This window comes from Aptenodytes forsteri, unplaced genomic scaffold, assembly GCF_000699145.1.
Source record: "Aptenodytes forsteri isolate BGI_AS27 unplaced genomic scaffold, ASM69914v1 Scaffold123, whole genome shotgun sequence".
Classification (NCBI taxonomy): Eukaryota; Metazoa; Chordata; class Aves; order Sphenisciformes; family Spheniscidae; genus Aptenodytes; species Aptenodytes forsteri.
In genome coordinates this window covers 1,695,924-1,711,737 of record NW_008794408.1, presented here as the reverse complement: position 1 = coordinate 1,711,737, position 15,814 = coordinate 1,695,924, and the positions used below count along the sequence as shown (strand labels likewise).

At 38.8% G+C, this 15,814-nt stretch overlaps 1 protein-coding gene across 1 annotated transcript in view; it reads left to right on the top strand.

The window, feature by feature from the left end:
• The window catches only part of ITGBL1 (integrin subunit beta like 1), a 163,771-nt gene that overhangs the window by 38,818 nt on the left and 109,139 nt on the right, over positions 1-15,814 (top strand). The window lies entirely within an intron of this gene.

Here is a 15,814-nt window from a genome sequence, read left to right as displayed (position 1 = left end):
CTTGTGCACCTCCAGCCTTCTCAGTCAGTAGAGCATGGGAAGCTGAGAAGTCCTTGACTGGTGTAAGCACTGCTTAGCAACAACTAAAACATCGGTGTGTAATCAACATTATTCTCATGCTAAATCCAAAACACAGCACTGTACCAGCTACTAGGAAGGAAATTAACTCTATCCCTGCCGAAACCAGGACAAGGTGAAGTGAGGCAAGCACAAGAATAGATCTTAGGTGAAGAAATGTGATGCTCTTTATCCTTAGGGACCAAAAAAGCATGCAGTACAAACTACAAAAACTTGGCATGCACAGACTTGTATGGTCTACCTTACTAATGGCTCTAAAATTCCTCACTAGTTGCTGTATTTTTAAGATATGAAGAGAAAATTAGTGTGCCATTGCATTTTATAAATAATTCTTGCACATTTAACTCATCATTTTCATCATTAGTCAGGAAGCAATTAACATTTTAAATGCTAATTTTTAGACTATTAGAGAAATATCCGCTGATATTAGACTGCTGAGATGGGAGCATGCCACGGTAGATTATTATAGCATAAAGACTGTAGGGAAGAATACTGTATGTCTCAATTCAGTGTCAGCAAGAAGTGATACAGTACAGTTTCATAACAAGCTGGGAAATTTATTTTAACCTCTGGAGAAAAAAATAACAAAGCAGAGGTATATAGAAAGCCTTACTAGAGAAAAACAGTAAAACAAACAAGAAAGGTTTTTTTGAATGTCAGAGTTGTATTGTTTTTTAAGTAGAACATTTGGATTAGTGCATTTTTGCACATCTAGCATTAGAAATTTTTCGCTTGTTAGCCTTTTCCTGTTGTAATCTCACTGGGATCATATTAAAACAATGACACCTGGAGAGCTCCGGCACGCAAGGGCTGGAAATTATATGCAAGCAGACATGCCCACTGATGGGACATGAAAAGGACTAGATTTCCAGTTTACTCTCCTTATTGTTGTTCATTCCAGGCAGCAGAGGAGGTTCTGAAATTTACAGGGCATAGTAAACTCATGTATAAGGGCTGTTTTTAGAGAAAAGGGGAGACCAAGTCAGAATATCATGCTTAGGGGACAGACAGCTGGAGCAGGGCTTGAGACCTGCTGACATACTCAGTTTTAGAAAGTCCCAGTGTTAGCTATTTAAACATGGAAGCGTGAGAGAGACTTTGTTCTTCCATTTTGTCATGCTACTAGTCATGATAATTGGCAGTGTCATGTTTTATTAACTACAAAAACAAAACTGCTAGATCCATCGAATGCCAGATGCTGTTGGCTAGGACACACATTTTGCCCTAAGCAACTTCTCATTTCCATTTTGCTAACATCTATATAACACCTAGCCTCATCATAATGGATGGTTTGATGAATTGGCTGAATGGTATGGGCTTTATTAGCCCTCAGCTCTCTCCTAGATGGGCAATAGAGTTTGAAGTCATTCTTCTCCAACTCCTGCTTTAGCAGCAAGTTCAATAATAGTAATAAACCAAATACAGTAATGAAATTCAGTTATGTCTGCTCATGTTGCCTGGTTATACATTCAGAAAGATGCACCTGAGTAGCAAACTGCTGGCAAATGTCCACGTAAACAAGCTTGTTATTGCACACACATCCATTTTGCTATTTCCAGCAGGTAGCTTCTCAGAGCTCCCTGGCCGTGTTCATTGGGCTCCATCAGTGAACATTTGTTTACATCATGATTTATATCTGATAGGACTTTGTTCAATCCAAGTACTTTCACGTAAAACCGATTATAACTTTTAAGAACTGTGAAATCTTTTGTTTTCTACCTCTCATATAGGAAATATTGTTAACAGTGCAAAACGATAGTCCCACTGGAGTTAATGGGAGTGTGAGCAGGGGCTGGCAGTGAATACTTCATCAAAGTTGCATGGGTGTTTTCCACAAAGCCAATTACAAAGGATATCAAGTTCCTAACAGGAGCATTCAGAAGGTTCTGCAAAATAGATGATTAATAACATATTCTAAGTAAGCTGTCTAAAAATAATCATTCTGTAATAAGTATTTATGTTACAAGTTTAGTAGGATGATAAATGATAATGATAAAAACAGTACCAACAAACAAAAACAACTTGAAGGTTAACAAAGGCAAATAGAAAATGACCACACGGAAATTGAAACTCACTTTACTGGAGCAATTTCCCTGTCTAAAACACATGCATAATGTTGTATTTATCTGCTTTCCATGGCATGTTGCAACGGAATTATTTCACTTGTTCAACACTTAGAAAATGTAATCTTCTCTAAACTTACGAATTGTTACTAAAAAGCTGAGAAAACCAATGAAGGGTCACAGCAAGCCTCAGATCCACATGTGCAGTTGCAAGATTTTGCAAGGGCAAGAAATGGCTTACAGCTGCAGCTTTTTGTAGAAGTGCAAGAATCCATGACTGATCTGTACAATAAGTACCTACATGAAAAACCAATTATTCATAGAAAGTCCCAAATCAGTGTGTACAGCCCCTCTAGCTCTTCTTACCGACGTAAGATCACAGTGACCCCTCATGTTTTCATTCCAGGCAAAAATTTCCTGGCATCTGCAGCGGAAGAGGCTCTGCAGAATGTCCTGTCCTCTCTTTCTTATAGGAGCCTGTAAAGTTGCCGTGCATTAATTAACACCCATGGCAGTTTCAGACCATCAGATAAGTCAATTCTTGAAACAGAGGTGGGAAGCTAGTATTGTGTGGGATGTTTCTATCCTGCACTGGTGAAATTAGGGTGGAAGCTGCTACTGAAAATAGCATGAATTTTGTTCCCTGGTGCTTTTTCCTTTCTGTCTGCTTCAGAGGGGCTGAGTTAGAGTACCAGGACAGAATGTGCTGGGACCGTGGGTGACACAAGATCTTGAGGATGAAATCCGATTTCACCAAGTCTATTCTTAATTTTGATAGTTTTCACTGCAAATTAAAGCCCCAGTATTAGAAGTATGACTGCCCCTTTTGCTTTGTAGCTTAACAGCATGTGGGAAGTTGTCTGTGTTCAGGTCAGCTCAAGATCATGCAGAGATCTAGCTTTTCAGCTCTACTCAAGTCCTGGTGTACCCTTCCTACAAAGTGGGTTAATATGTTTAGAAGAATTTTCTCACTGATCTATTTTTGCCAGAAATAGTGAAAGGGGGAGATTCTGGCTGTGAAGTAGGGGAGGGGAAATGCATACTGAAACAACTTAAAGCATGCAGAAAAAGATATTATAACTTGACTAAGAACTGAGCCTCAGTTAGCTGCCACAAATATAGTGCATGGCTTTTCCAGGAAGTATTTGGTTGCTGCACCTCAGTCTCACTTTGAATTGAATTTTAAACAGAGTATTCAGCATTCTGCAATTTACAGTCTGATAAATATCATAATGGTATTACTGTTACTAAACAGGAAAAAAAAAAAAGGAGCTTTATATTTTTTACCCCTACACACATTCCGATGTGTAATCCAACCTAAAACGTCCTGAGCTGGTATATGTTATTGCTGGAAGGTCTGGAGGTATTTTGCAAGACTGTTCGTACTAACACAGAGGAAAAGCAATTCCAAAGAGGCAAAGAATATAAGAGTTTAGCAGCTGTTTAGGGCTTGGTCCAAATCCTGTTGAGGTAAAAGAAAGAAATTGGTAGATATTGAAATAAAATGTCCTATTAATATATTTTGTAATCTCAATATAAAACCACCAGGCATGCGAGGATGAAATTCACAGTATAATTTGCATTATGCTTATAAATTGAGCACTAGGGAGACGTCATCTTCGTTGACATATGCTTCATGTATCTTTGGGTGCAATTGTCCTGGTGTGGCTCACAGAGCAATAAAGGTAGGATAGATTTTTAGGAATTTTATGTCATGTCATTACTTGGAACAGCAGTGTCAAATTGTCCCTCGAGTCACCTGTGTACTCCATTCAAAAGTAGCAAATTTGACAAATGATGGGGAGAGCAGGCTACATTCCAGAAGGACAGATGGAAACTGGAAGAACTAAGAAGAAATGTATATGATTTACAGAAGACTGTAGAGAACTTTTTGGAAAAAAAATAACATAAAATCTGTTCCATTCTGCAGTATTGTATTCCTGGGAACCCAAGTCACTTTCCAGTTGGCTTTTTCCTTTCACTTTCTTTTCCCCTCTTGTACCGAATAGCGTTGTTGTACAGTCCTCAGCCAAAACAGGAGCAAAGGGCTAGCTAGAAATTGTTCCCTGTTTCATGCCTGTGCTACATGTGTGCCCCTGAAACACAGGGAGCATTTCCAATTCAAGCAATTCTCCTTGATGAGTAGACTCCTGCTAACTGTGAGGCCTAACCACAGGATCAGAAATTCCTGAGTTTTCGATGGAGCTCTGTTTTGGAGGGTGTAGAGGAAGAAAAATCAGTATAAAACCCAAGTTAACCAAACTGCAGTGCACTGCCAAGGCTGCCATTCTGTGTGGAAAAGGAAAAGAGGATACTGTACTTCTTATATTCAATTAATAAGTTAAAAAGTATGCATAATAAAAGCCTGTTGCCATTAGTATTTGATCTCTCAATTTCCTTCAGAAGAAAAGTTAGTTTAAGAAAAACCATTACAAAAGTGAAAGATAGAAAAAGAGAGTGTGAAGAAAAAGAACAAAAACCAGTTTGATGTAATTGCCTTCCTTGAAATCTAGTTCCTAGCATTTGATGATTTGTACTGAAAAAATGCCCACTTCCTATATGCAAAATTATTAAAAATAAATCTACTACATTTCTCTGCTTTTCCCATTATTGATGATGCGTGGTTGATGCTTATTTTCCTAATATATTTTTACTGAATTTTTAAAAAAATTATTTTGGCATTTTACGGTAGCACGTACAACACTAAATACCTTTTCTTCATCTTCCATTTTAGTTATGATCTTGTTCTATCCCTCATGCAATACCGTCCCCAAATGGTGTATACATTTTTGTACTAATTAAGGTATTTTTACTTTTATAGGTAAATATGTAGCTATATTTTATATATGTGTGTGTGTGTGTGCATGTGTACATACCTGTATGTGGAAAGGAGCTGTCTGAAAAAGCACTGGAAAAACTGCCAGGTAACCTTTTTTGAATTGTTTAATGCCACAAAAGCAATCTATAATATTTAGCTCTTTTAAAAAAGTGTCTATATACTGTTCTTTTAGACATCCATGGAGAAATTGAGCGGCAGATACATATATTGAAGTTCTAAGAGGAAAATTTTGCACTCTCCCTGCTAGTGTTTATTTACATGGCCAGCTTTAGAAATATGGCAAACTATTATTTTTATTTCTGTTATAAAAAATTATCATGAAACAGATTTTACCTGAAGAGTGATAAATACTTAAGTTAATGCTGAATATTGGCGGGGGGTGGGGAGTGTGGCTTATTTGCTGCTTTGGAATTTTTTTAACTTCAGAATAATACAGTTATCTGTCTGCTGACAGAAAATTCCAGCCTGATAACTGACCAGGAAACACTCTGTTCAAAACTTTGATCCTGCTCCATTCTAGGTCCCATTGGAGGTACCAGCTCTTAAATGCAAGAGAAACGTCACAGCATTATCTGGGATAGTAAAATGAATTTAAATTCTGTTAGGACATATCTTTTACTACCTTTGACTTCACATGATATTACTGATAAAAAGTTGAGTATGGAAGGCAAAATTATAATAATTTCTGCTAACCTAGTAACAGGCAGGAGCACAGTCCTGCAGCACTCTTCTGTTTTGAACGTCAGTATTTCTTTCCCCAATCCTATCCCTACCTTACTCTCCACCATCTGTTCCAGCTTTCTTTTCACTTCACACAAATATCGGGGTATCCTTTCCACTGTGATCTTGTACTCCTGTCACTGAACAACTAAAGACCTACCAATGTAATACATAGGTTAATATTATCCAGACCACCTGGTCCACCTAGGTGATATTTTCTAAATATTGTTTTGGCTTCTCTTTGATTACAGGTATTTTCCAGACCTCCATCCTTTCAAAATATCTACTTTCACTCAGAATACACATCCTAAAATATTCTCACATTCTCTTTTTACGATCAATAGGCCCTGTCTTTATTAATGAATACTCTTTCTGCTGGTACTTTCCATAGTCAAGTTTTTTGGTTTGTGCTAGCAGATGCTATTTTTCACCTAGATTTATTTTCTAATGCTCAGTCCTCCAATAAACATTTGTACTTGGTTAGCCCCCCGCAATATTTCTGTATTACTAATTTTCTCCTTTACAGTCTGATTTTTAAATAATTTTCTGTTTGTTACCATCTCCTTGGCATCTAGGTATGTTAATATATTGTCTTCTCATTCTAAATAAGTGTTTATAAAAATATTTTTGCTAATATGTAATGTAACTTTTCCTTTGGAAAACCACAGGCATTTGGAGAAAAAACCCCAATAACCCTAAACAAACCAACAGCCCCTCACATGTTTATCTTTAGACATATTCATCTATGTAAAGAGATTATATACAGTATTTGTGTGCAAGAAATTTTATGACTAGATACATTCTGAGCAGCAGGTATAATTCCTGAATGATTAAAGCCTGAAGCAGTTTATGGACCTCTATTGTGTGCGCAGGAAATGGAATGAAATCTGGCACTTGTTGCTTGGCAAAGTGTGCCTTACTAACATAGCACTTAAAAGTAATCTGCAAAGATCTGACAGTTTAACTAGTAGGAATGCTAAATTGCTTCCAACGCAGTTTGCCCGTGATGTATTTCTAAAATGAATGTAAACTTCTTTTCCTAACCAATAATTCATGCCCACAAAATGTAAACCCCGCTGCTTCCGAAGGCTGTCAGCTCCATGTGGGGAGAAAAAAGACATTTTTGGGGGGCTTTTTACTGAGATGTACTGAGCACCTCTGAAGACCATTGATTTTAGTAGGAATTAATGAAACTCACAATTGCTCTCTAATGCACACAGTTTAGCTTTTGAAAATCAGCACCCGTATTCAAGGGGTATGACAATGGGAGGGGTGTGGATGTGGCAAAAGAATTTAGCTAGCATTTTGGGTAGGTTCAGTGTTTGCTTCTGCTCTGTTGCATGCTGTGCACACTGAAGTGAAAGGGAAAGGATTATGGGTTTTGAGCATTGGAGAGGTCACAGGAAGACGTCCTTCAGGGTATTCCTGAAACAACACAAACAAACCAGCAAGTAATCAGTCATTCTAGATGAGAGAAAATTGTGTTTGAATATTATGTGTGCATTTGGGTGGGCTATGTAGAAGCAATTAGAAACATGTGTGATGATTTATATGTTCTGTTTGTCTGATCTTAAAGCCTTTCCAAGGTTTTTAAAAATAGCCACTAATTGGGATTAAACCAAGCAGTGTTCTTGCCAAAGTCATTAAGATACACCTTATTCAAGAACGTCACACGTTATTACATATACCTTTACTTTAAAATGTTTGTAACAGAGAATGTTTGACTAATTTGTATTCAATTAAAGCATAAAACTTCCTTTATTCCACTATGATCTAACTCAGTTTTCTCTCGTGGACTCCTATATTGTAGGTATCTACCATGGATCCCAGTTGTATACATTTTGTAGCTTTGTCGCTTTGATTGGCAACTGTAATATAAATGAGATCCTGCTTTGCTCAATGATTGTCATTCAGACATTCTTTGCAGGGAACATGAATTTGAACTAATGGCGAGAAAATTAAACAGTTCTATTGATTTGTTAATTCTTATTATTATAAAGGCATTTCCTTTAGGGAAATTGCATTCTGTTTGGGACTATCATCTTCTGCAAGGCCAGAACTGATTCTTGATGTGATCGCATCTTATCCTTTTGACTGACAAGGTTGACTCTTTCTGGCAAGCTATTTTTTTAGGTTTTTTTTTTCTTCTTTGCATTTTCCTCCCCATGTCACTGCTTTTTTCCTCTTTCTTTCACTTCCTTTTCCATTTTGAGTATATGTTTTAACAATTGCCTATATTTTCTCACCTTCCCTTTTAATTTTCTTTCCTTTGTTTGTTCTGAATCCTCTCTGCAGTCCTGTGGTTTTGTTCCCTGTGCTCCACATTGTATCCCGGTCCTTTCTACTCATCTGTGCCTGTCTCTTTTTCTTTCCTTAGTTTCTTTGTTCACTCCCTCAGACTCTGTCATTTCTTCTTCATTTGCTTCTAGGTTCCTTACATATGCTGTATTTAATACCATCCCCCCCCTCCCCCCCCCCCCCCAGCCATAGCCCTGATGCACTTAAAGCAACTCTGACATTTTTACCCAGTTCCTCTCCCTTCCTCACCTCTCCAATATTATATGTTCCCCTTTCAGCCTATACTTTTATCTTTTTTTTTTTTTCCTTTGGGGAGCATTGACTGAGGATATTTACTTAAGGAGAAATATGTTCCTCTTAGATTTTAGTATTTTAAGTACCGTTTGCAAAGTAGTTGTGTTGATCTGTCATTCACTTACATTTGTTGGTCTAAGCCATCATAGTCAGTCTTACACTTATCCATATTCACAAGTTTCAGAGTGTTGGCATGAATTTGTTGACCTTGTCTAATCTGTCTTTCAAATTGATCTACTTCTTAGAACAACTAACATATCCGTAATAAGCAGACATTAATTTCTGTGACAATTGATTTTCCACAGAGTATGAAAGCTAGCCAGGGTTACACATTGGAAAAACTTTGTGAAACAAAGCTATGCTACCAGAAGGGGGAACAGGGGAACTTGCAGTTGTTTTTGTCTTTCAAGGCACTATTTTAACAATGATTGATTGCATTATTCTTATTTTCTGTGACTCTAGTAGGTCGTTTTCCCAAGTTAGTTTCTTTCTTTTTGTCTTTTCTTTAAAGTTCTATTAATAACCATTTAATTCACTGACTGGCCAAGGTCTTGCTGTAACTAGATGGGCTTGTGATTACGTCACGCTTGAAAAGGCATGAATAACCAGCATGAACAGAAGAATTATGAGGGCAGTACACATTGTGTTAGAGTTCCTATTAGTGTGTCTCAGTCAGAAGCAGAAATGCCTTGTTTTTATCCTTGATTTCTGAACTTTCCTTATTGGCTCCTTTTAGTTTTTCTAGACCTTCCACCCCTATCTTCCCCCTCAAAATGTTTCTAAAGTGTTCAATTAAGAGAAGGCCTAGGAAAAAAGAAAAAAAAAAATGCTCTTCTATTATCAAGGCAGCTTGGTGAAATTTCTTTAACTGTTTGACTTGGTTTTTTCTATTGTCTCCTTTAAAAGCTTCATCATCTTAATCTTAAACTCAGACTTAGAAGAACGATAAGAGTCTTGTTTACTGAATCAGTAATTTAAGAGAGGGGGTTTTTTGCTCTTCTTTTTTCATTTATTGCCACCAAAGTTCTTAGGAATTTTCTCTTTTGAAAGCTGACAGAGAAACTGTCTTTTTGTCTGTGTATGTGAAAGATTTCGTGACAAAAGCTACCCAACACCCTTTGTTAGAACAGCCTTCCTTTCTGCTGCCGTGATTGAGCTTCTGAAGATCCCCTGATGGTTTCATCAGGTGAGAGGACTTCCGTGTCATGAGCAGAATGATTAGACTTGAGATTGAAACCAGACGTGAAAATCAATGTGAGTTTTGCCATTGACTTCAGCAGGCCAGTCTCTTCTGTTTCCTTCTCTGCTTTCAGGATTCATTCTGTATGTTCTCTTCCATTCCTTCCCGGCTACCTAATCTAAGAAGGAAGTGCACAGTGCAAAGTGTAGGGACAAGACCACTGACTTCATGACCTGAGTGTGGAGACAGAGCCTGTCTCACTCTGCCATATGAATACCTTCGGAACATTAGCTAAACTCACTTGTCTCACATGTTTCCCAGTATATTTTATTCCCTATCTGCAAAGCATGGGTAATTTTTTTTCCCCCCACAATTTTTGGGTATTGTGAATGTAAATGGCCACACAATCACCTAATAATAGATTGTGATATGCTAAAATGATATGGCAATGGAACTATAGAAATATCTGAAAATGAAAAGAATCCAGGACTCCACTCAAAATTACTTCAGAACTTTGAGATATGTTTTTCCCTGTGCTTCATACTTTGTCAGAAATGGAAAATGTCGTTCAATTGTTTGGATTGATTTTTTTTTTCCTAAATTCATTACTTATTAGCACTACATTTAAATGTGCATCAAGGAGAATAACAACATAAAGGGACTGATTAGTTCAGTTTTACCACCCACACCTAGAAATAATCTTTTTACACTAGGAATCTGAAACATAATGTTTTAAGAGCAAATAAAACAATCTGTTCACCTTTTATCCATTATGTTCTTCTAGTTTAAGAGATTTCTCTGATTTATTTCAAACCAAGGAATAAAAATAGAGTTAATTTCAGTTTGCCATAAATTGCAGTCTCCGGTATTTTAAAAACGTATAATACTGTGCTGATTACTCTTTGTTTAAAAGGATGGTAATCTGTGCGTACTAACGCAGTTGGAGCCCTGTTCCCACCTGCCAGCTATTTTCTCACTGTGTCTCTGGGCAAGTAGTTTTTCATTTTGCTCTTTAAGTTATCTGACATAAAGAACAAATAATATAATAGTGCCTGCTCTGCAAAAGTTGTGCATTACTTGGCCTCTCCCTACATTGTCTGACCATGCCTTTTACAGAAGGGTCTGACCATATTCACCCACCCAATTTTGGTGATGTACCTGAGGCACCTAAGTTAGGAGCCTATCTATCTTGCTAAAATGCTTACATTGGTTTTCAGACACTGCTGTGCAGATCTGCGAGGGGCCATGAACTATATGTAAATTTTTCACAAAAGGCAACTGAAGAAATTGGGTTCTAATATATATTTAACAAAATAGATGAGTGTTCTGAAAAGGATAACATTTTAGCTGGAAAATGTCTAGGGGTCTGTAAAGCAAGAATAATGTATATCCTGGTATAGACTTTTTTTTCTCCAGAAAATAAGCAGGCCTACTTAAGATCTGAATCAAACCAAGCCACTTGCTGGAGCCATGTACTTCTCTTCCTTTGAGTATAGACAAGCTTAGGGTGATCCAGCTTTTAACTTAACCAATTCACTCAAGTGTATTCTTTTCCATAGGAAGAACTGAACGGCCTTGTAAGAATTAATAATACTCATATACCAGGCTAATCTAGAGTGCTTTCATAATCCTCTCTGTCCTGATTTTGGCTGGGATAGAGTTAATTTCCTTCCTAGTAGCTGGTACAGTGCTGTGTTTTGGATTTAGCATGAGAATAATGTTGATAACACACCGATGTTTTAGTTGTTGCTAAGCAGTGCTTACACTAGCCAAGGACTTCTCAGCTTCCCATGCTCTACCGACTGAGAAGGTTGGAGGTGCACAAGAAGCTGGGAGGGGGCACAGCCAGGACAGCTGACCCAAACTGGCCCAAGGGACATTCCATACCATGTGACGTCATGCTCAGTACATAAACTGGGGAAAGCTGGCCGGGGGGGGCCGCTGCTCGGGGACTGGCTGGGCATCGGTCGGCAGGTGGTGAGCAATTGCATTGTGCATCACTTATTTTGTATATTCTTTTATCTTTATTATTATTATTATTGTTAATTTTTTCTTCCTTTTCTGTCCTATTAAACTGTCTTTATCTCAACCCATGAATTTTACTTTTTTTTTCCCCCCATTTTCTCCCCCATCCCACTGGGTGGGAAGGAGGAGTGAGTGAAAGGCTGTGTGGTGTTTAGCTGCCTGCCGGGTTAAACCACAACACTCTCTAAATAAATTATCTGGAAAAAAGTAAATTTTTTTTCCATTCCCTCCCCCTCCTTCTCTCTGCAAGTATTCCTATTTGCAAAGAAGGTGCAATGATTTGTTGAGGAATCCTGTTTTGAATACCTTATTTCTTCACCGTTCCTCCTGTTATTTCACTTGCTGGCCCCTCCTTCTGACTGAATCAAGTCACTGGATTTAGAACATTTTGAGAAGTCAGGATGCTACCAATGCAGACCTGACCTTTCTGAAGACTGACTGCAACTGCAATATATTTTAGCCTTCCGTCTCTGTTAGGTTAGGGATAAAATTTCCCAAATACCATACAGCGTGTTTTGGAAAGTGAAGTCTATTTTAGTTTCACCGAGGAGCCAGTGCACAACTTGGTAAATTGGCAAGTCTGTACTTTGGAGACTGTGATAACAACAGGAGGTGCTGCAGGAGGGTCGGCTGGACTGTAGAAGAAACCATCAGTGTGAGGCATGTTCTAGGAAACAGGATCCATCTTTATTTTGCTGAACTTTAGATTCTTCTTAAAGCTTACAAAGAACCCCACAATCTCTGAACAGGTTAAAAGTTCGCAGATGTTTATCTTTTCTAAAAGCATAGGGAAAAAATTAGACAGTGTTATGCGATGATTAATGTTCAAAAAGCAAGGGAAGAAAAACCTAATACCTAGCAGTACAGTGGGGGAAGAGTATAGCCAAAATAAATCTCAAGAAGCATTTGTTTAACATTTGGCACTGCTGAAAAGAGTGGATAAATGTGGGCACAACTTAATGTGCTCAGAATTATATTTCACTTTTGACCCATGCTCTTTGTTGGAATGCCAGGGTATGCCCCTCTTACGTGTCCTTGGTGGTCAGATATTTTCAAAACTTTCTAAAATGAGATTTTAATACACCCGGGTTTTTCTCCCCAATAATGGACTACTGAAATTATATGCAATGCTCAGTTTGTTTTTAAACATTTCTGCAAGCTAGCACATGCTTGAATACTCTGGTTTTATACACCTCTTCTTTTTGTAATGAGTTTTCCCCATACGCTAACAAAAGTTTTGGAGAGGTTAGTGACTCAATTTCAGGGATTACTAGCTGGTATTTAACAATTTAAATCTATGCTGTGACAAGCTATGGATCTGTTGTTTCCCATTTATATTTTCTATGTCAAGTGTGCATTTGCATTGTTTTGGAGAGAGAGGAACCAGATTTCCTACCAGACACAAGTCTGAAGGAGATGGTTAATGATACTTATGATGTTGGCTTAGGGATTCATAAATTGCTAGAGAACTTTCCTGTTTAACCAAAAGACTGAAAAATATGTTTTTGATTTAAATCTGAGGAAACTCATTAACTTTGTTTATGCTTTCTGGTTGAGATGCTGCTGTGCGAAACACACCCACAAAGAATTTACTTTAAACTAAGCTTTTTAACAAAAGCTGCAGAAAAAGTGTGCAAGTACGTCCCTTAATTTGCTACATATGTAAAACAACCATTAAATAAAATTGTTATCCGTTCCAATTAACTGACTATACTTATCATGAACTTCTGGAGAAATTATGTTTTGTAAAGCAGAGAAATTATAAAGCATATGAAATTATGTTTTGTAAAGCATATACACAACTTTGATAACAAATATTAAAAATTAATCTATCATTAATAAATAACACTAAATATAATTATTTCAGATAAGAAAGTACATCATCTAGGAGATCCTTGGTTTGAAAAAAGTCCTTGGATCACCAGTCAGTCATTCCTCAAGCACAATTACTGAGTAATGATAACTTTTCATGATGCTACTAAATTTCGCTTAGGTGTAGTCATTGTGGGAGGCTTGTAGTTGTTTTATGTGTCCCCTTTTCTCCCCTCCAGCTCACTATGCAAAGGAGATGTAGCATAAATTTATTAGCTTCTGACTCAATGGTGACTACATAGTCATTGAATAGGCCTTGTGCAGCCAGTTGGCTTGAATTAGGCATAGGTTCTCCTGTGTGCAGCTCATGTACAGGTTGTGCCAGGCTTGTCATTTTGACCTTTTTGGGCATTAGGTTTACCATGCTGTGAATGATATCTAAGACTCGTTTTTGTACTCTGTGGAGCTGTCTTACCCAGCTGACTTGTTCCATGTAATATTTATGTAACTGGCATGTTTACTGTGAGCTTGTTTGACCAGCTGCTAACCAGCAAACTGTAGAAAGTCTGATTTTTTTTTGGAGAATGCTACAGAGAATTGTAACACACCTGTGCTATTGTTTGTTATGGATGCCAGTAAGAAAGGCACTCAGACTCCATAAGGTATTGTTTAAAATACCTTTTATTGGAGACAACACAAGAAGGAAAAAGGGATAGCACAGATAATCTTACGTCTCTTCAGATGCTGGCAATCTTAAGTTGTGCAGCATCAGATGGATCTCTAATCAGGGCACGGCAGGCTGCCTGGATCCTGTCTGTGCTGAGGTTCACCAGCATTATGGCCTTCAGACCTCTTACAGGATTTTCTTAGAAGTAAACATTATGGGTCATTTTGACTGTCAAGCAAAAGGATGTTCACATGAGAACTTCAAGACAAAAGCAAAGACACGCAGGTGGCATCCTTGCCAGGCATTGCGTGTGAGCCTGGCCACATGTGAAATATGTAGCAAATCGAATGTTACTACTGCTAATCTGAGCTCACCCAGTCCTTAAAGCAAAGTTCGTGGTGTCAACCTGTGCTCTACTTAGTCTGCAATACCAGCTGCATTCATTTTGAATGTGCAATGTGTATAACATAACTTTACCCCTAAATAACTTTCTGATTTTTTTTTTTTCCCCAGTGATCTGATACACTGGTAACTTCTGAAGTTAGTTTGTACTTAACTGGATATATTTTAGCCATATCATCTTTAGCTAACTCTTCAGTTTAGTAACTAAGCTTTTAAGGTTTAGCTACAAACTTCCCCTTAATGCTGCTCTTCCTTCAGGTACCCAGTGATGAACTAAAAGCAGCTCTTCCCACAAAATGTCTTCCAGTATCCAGGGTTTAGAAACCCTGACTTCACTGCAGTGAGTACTTGCTGATGTTACATGGCTGGTTTCTTCAGCAGGCGGTTTGCACTCTCTGCAGCTCTGTCTTTAAGAACAGCCAGGAACAGGACAGATGGGGGCACCGGGGCAGCCCCAGCCATCAGGCCTGGCTCAGCAGGACTCATGGCCGGGCAGGGCAGGGCTGTGGGGAGCTGGAGACCAGCCCTGCCTCGGTGTTGACGGGGCAGGGGCTGACGGCCCGGGTGGCTGACATGGGGACCTGGGCCATGGGCAGGGTGGGGGCAGCCCTGGGAGGCTGGGCATGGGCAGGGAGGGCTGGTGGTGCCCTCAGGGCCCTGACAGGCTCACAAAACTGCTGAAGGAATAAAAACATTGCAGGGGAGGGAAGCGCAGAGTTTTTTACAATATGCATGGTCACTAATGCTTGGTCAGAGCAGACTCTCAGAGCTCCAGGGGATATTGGGGTGGGAAGCATGGCGTTTGACTAGGTGGAGAGAGGCAGTAGCCGTGGCACCACCACCTAGCTGTAGCTCTGCAGACCAGAGTGTTGGTGCTGCCGGCAGTAGGGATAGCATGGAATTTTTGAATGAAACAGGATTTCACTGGAAACTTCACATTTGTTGAATCCAGAAGGAAAAGAGCTTTCCTCAAATTGCTTTTCAAAGAGCTCTTCTCAAACGATAGCCACCGAGTGTTAGATTTTCAGGTCACTACCATAGATATCTGAGAATGGAAGCATTAGGAGTCTTTTGTCTGTCTTTGGGACTAAGATCCACAGCTGGAAACCTCGAGAGCTCTGATACAAACATGGCTTCCAAAGTTTCCAGACTTACTGGCAGACAACCGAAGAGGTGAAACTGTGGAGGCCCTTGGGTTTTTACAGGTTCCTTTCTTGTGCCAACGGAAGTCTAGAAGTCCTTTGACGGTTTGGCTTAAATCAACTAGCTGCTGGGCAGGCCTTTGGTGGCACAGTTGTTAATAAATTTATGTGCCGCAAAGGTTATGTGTAGCCACGCACTGTGGAAGGAGACAGCGAAGGGTATCTGGGCCAGCATCTGTTAGTGAACCCGGAGAACACACCAAACCAGCTCAGACTCAGGAAATGGGGTTTATT